Source organism: Microtus ochrogaster, chromosome 4 (assembly GCF_000317375.1).
Source record: "Microtus ochrogaster isolate Prairie Vole_2 chromosome 4, MicOch1.0, whole genome shotgun sequence".
NCBI lineage: Eukaryota > Metazoa > Chordata > Mammalia > Rodentia > Cricetidae > Microtus > Microtus ochrogaster.
Window position 1 is genome coordinate 16,007,126 of NC_022011.1, and position 4,210 is coordinate 16,011,335.

A 4,210-nucleotide genomic window follows, 5' to 3' on the forward strand; every position below is an offset into this window, starting at 1 on the left:
CCAAAACCACAGAGAAACCCTGTCTCGAAAAAACCAAAAAAAAAAAAAAAAAAAAAAAAAAGGACAGGCGGGTCTGTTTATGACTCCACCATGCCATTAGCCCTGAAAGGTCATAACTACCCTACCGCCCTGGTCTCATGTCTCACCCCAAACACGCTCCTAGGTTTATGTCTTAGTTTACCTTGGAGTCTCAGTTTTGATTTCCAGAGCAGCATTCTGGAAGACTGAGCAAAATAAGAGTTTTGAAAACAAAGCTATTCTGAAGTTTTCAAGCAGAAAAATTCCCTAGCACTGGTTTCTCACTTCACCTGTGCAGCTGTTTATGTGCCTGGGTTTTTTTGTTGTTTTTTTTTTTCCTGGAGATGTAATGGAAAATGGTCTCTGATTTCAATCTCACAAAGGTTATGAGAGGGTTAGGATGGAGCTCAGTTGGAAGAGTGCTTGCCTGGCATGCACAGAGCCCTGGGTGCCATCCCCAGCATCATATAAAAACGTCATGGTGGCACAAGTCTAATCCCAGCACCCGGGAGGCAGAGGCAGAAGGATCAGAAATTCAAGACCATCCTTGAGTTAGAACCCAGCCTGGGATTCTTGAGACCTCGTCTCAATAAAATAAGGAGATGGAGGAGGTGTGTGATCAGAATATATTGTATGGAAGAAAAGATAAGATTCAGAAAGATGACCAAAGATATAGACTACTCTGCATTATACTAAACTATTCTGTGCAAAATTTGTATCAAGAACTCATTGATGTTTTGTAAGTTTCTGATTAAAATGTCTGGAAAAGAAGTTTCCTGTGGCTTCTGATGGGCGGGGAAACAGGGAGGGACAGGCTGCACACGATTGATTTTTCCACAGCCGTGCACTGACAATGTTCTGCCTGAAGACCCTGGAGCTTTTGTTAGGTATTTGGCAAAAGCCTGCTCGGCCAACCCCAAGTAAAGAACGGTTTTCTTTGGTGTCCACAGGGCAAATGAAAGACACAGGCTGGAAAATTACAGCTGTTTGGTAAGTATCAGGTTATTTCCAGATCAGATGCTGGTGGGGTAGTTCTGGGCCTGAGTCACACAGAGGAAAAATCGTGGAAAATATACAGGATCACAATTGGGCTATACCTCAGCCAGCTTGAGCTAACCACTCACCGTGGGAAGAACAGGGCTCTGATTTTGCCGGATGCTCGGTGCAGCTTCTGTTTGAATTAGGGGAGGCCTAGGTTAACAAAGCTCTCTTCAACTTTTGTTCATCGTCTCCTCCCTTCCACTTCTTCATATCCACGCATTTCAAAGTAAGTTCTGTATATTTTTGACCAAGTAAATCCTGTCTACTGGAGAAAATGTGTAAATTACACAAACCTTAGTTTATTTATTTTTATTTTAACTGGGTCTTGTTATGTAACCCAGGGTGGCCTTACACTTCAGGCAATCCTTCTGCCTCAGTTTCTCAAGTGCTGGAATTACAGGAATGACCCACCAAGCCTGACATTAAAATCTGGGTTTTTGTTTGGTTGGTTTTCGTTTTTTGTTTGTTCCCCCCCCCCTTATTTTTCTTTTTTGGTTTTCAAGACAGGGTTTCTTTGTAGCCCTGGCTGTCCTGGTCTCACTCTGTAGACCAGGCTGGCCTCAAACTCACAGAGATCCACCTGCCTCTGCTTCCTGATTACTGGGATCAAAGACATGTGTCACCACCATCAGGCTCAAACTTTACATTTTTAAAGAAAATAACAGTCATCTAAATCCTTTACCCAGAAGCTAATGACTGGCTTTCTCTTAGACTACAGTTGGGGGTTTTGTTTAGGTTTGTTTTATTTTTTGCTTTGTTTCGTTTGTTTGTTTGTTGGGAGGGTTGCAACTTTTTTCCTGTAAATACTGCTTCTTTGAAAGTTATATATAAGTCTTCGTTGTTGGTTTATTTCCTTAAGATGGCTTTGGAAAGGAGTTACTAGTTCAGAAAGCTTGTGGCCATGGTTAAGGATCCTAATTTCATCTTGCCAAACCGCACCCAGGAAGGACTGCACAGATACACTCTCCCCAGCAGGCACTTGGACCCCCACCAGATTCGCAGGTCTCCCACAGAGCCCTAGTTTCAGCGTTTACTTGGGCTCTGCCCTGTTGTTTGTAAGAGGCAAAATCTGCTTTATTTGCTGAAACGTGTTCCGTGTTTATCTGGACCTTTTATGAAGCTTGCACTTCTGCATAGAGGCTCCTGCTCCAGAAGCCACCTGTCCTCTCGGCCCCTCCCCACTCCTGTGATGCTCAGAAGACAGCCAAGTCGCCCTGGCATCAAGGTGTCTGTTTGGATAGTTGCAAAGATGCCACCCGCAGAGGAGGGGGCAAGATAAAGATTAAATTTCCTGCACAAGGGCCTTTTGTCCTCCCAGAAGCTTCTTCCCTGAGGGACAGATTTTTTCGGTCCATTAGTGAACCCAGCGGTGATTCCGCCATCAGGCTTGATCATCCACACCCCCCAGGGGGCGGTCAGTGTGGTTCCTGGAGCCCACCTGTGTCCTTCCTCTTTCTGGCCTCTCCACACAACACACCGCCCCCCCCTCCCCATCCCCAGGCGTGGTCCGACGGTCCTGTCTGGAGAGGATTGAGGAGCCCGGGGCCAACTGGCTGCTTCCTCGCTGCGCTCCCGCCCTGGCAGTACGGGGCGAAGAACAGCCACTGACTGAGCCCGCTCAATTGTACGCGCCGCGGGCGGGCAGCGCGGAGCAGCGCCGCCAGCAGCGCAGGTAGAGCGGGGCGCCGGCCGGGTTGGGCAGCGGGGAGGGGTGGGCTGCTCCAGGACCGGGGATCCGAGTCTGTGCGGTAACCCTAGGGCCCCTGCACCCCAACATCTACTTAGTGCTCTTCTGTTTCCATCTCCAGCTGGGACTTCTATTTAGTTTCCAGACTCTCACTGCCAGGGGGTCTTCAGGTGTTTCTAACATTTTAGTTAGAAACCCCTGGCTCCCATCGGTGACTTCTAGCGTCCCTGGATGATGTCCCTTCCTCGCTGTGGGATCGCAAGAACTGAGTCAGCCCCCGCGGATTCCAAGGGAAGGACTGCCTCTGGGGTGGAATTCAGAAGGGACTAGTCCTAGGAGCCTTTGTTGAGCCTGGGAAGAGAGCGTTCCTGCTCGGGGCGCCAGGGCCAGTTTGGGGGAGAACGCCAGGCTTTAGGATAGATGAGTAATCAGGTCTCCAGGTGGAGTGTGCCACCCCAAGGATGGATTGGGGCTGAAGAGGTGCAACTGGCGGGGCTTGTGGGTCTGGCAGCTTAGTCAGGGTTGGTGGGGAAAGCAGAAGGTGTGTGTTGTGTATTGGTCACAGAGAGCACGTTGTTTCTGTTGGACCTCATGGGCTTCAGTCCTCCTTTCCCTCCCCCATCTACTGGAGCATCACATTGATTTAAACGTGCTTTCGAAAGACATGGTTTTTTTAAAAAAATAAATAAATAAAAGCTCAGGAGCTTTGTCACAGAATGCGTAAGAAAAAAAATAATTTGGGTTGACTGGCTTGCTTCTGGCTGCAGTCTTGGACACAGCAGTGGGCTCTCTTGGCCCTCATTATGTGTGCCCCCACACACATCCCAACTCTACTTTCTCTTCCCTCTTAAACAGGAAACAAGAAAGTTGAGTCTCACTTAAGCAGAACAAACTCGATTCCCCCACGCTTCAGAAGGAGCGGTTAAGGTTTTTGAGTTTCGAGGCCTGAGTACTCTGTGTAGTTCTGACCTCAAACTCCATCTTCTTGTCTCAGGTTCCTAAATGCTGGGGTTACAGGATGTGCTGCCGTGCTCTTAGCTAAACAAAATAAAAAGTCATCGTTTTTAGAGATGAGGAAATGGCGACTGGCTGACTGGAAGCTATGAGTGAGTATAGGCCAGCCCTAGAGCACCTGAGAGAGCTGTGTAAAGGCCCCTTGGGTGGGGTGGCTTGTTCAAAGCCTCATTTTACCAAGGAATCTGGCCCCGAGTGCCTTGGTGACTGGCTTGACACAGGATATGAACCCTGTCTGGCTTCAAAAGCTAGGCTTCGGGCTGGAGAGGTGGCTCAGCGGTTAAGAGAACTGACTGTTCTTCCCGAGGACCTGGGTTCAATTCCCAGCACCCACATGGCAGCTCACAACTGTCTGAAGATCCAGTTCCAGGGGATCTGACACCTTCACACCAATGCACATAAAATAAAGTTAAATAGCCGGGCGGTGGTGGTGCACGCCTTTAATCCCAG

The 4,210-nt window shown here is 48.5% G+C and overlaps 1 protein-coding gene across 1 annotated transcript in view; it reads left to right on the forward strand.

Moving 5' to 3' along the window:
- The first annotated feature begins 2,492 nt into the window (after window positions 1–2,492).
- LOC101984901 (carbohydrate sulfotransferase 5) overlaps window positions 2,493–4,210 on the forward strand; it is a 19,289-nt gene continuing 17,571 nt past the window's right edge. The window contains exon 1 of the mRNA XM_005345643.3: window positions 2,493–2,731. The gene's annotated coding sequence lies outside the window, so the exon portion shown is untranslated. The remainder of the gene's footprint in view (window positions 2,732–4,210) is intronic.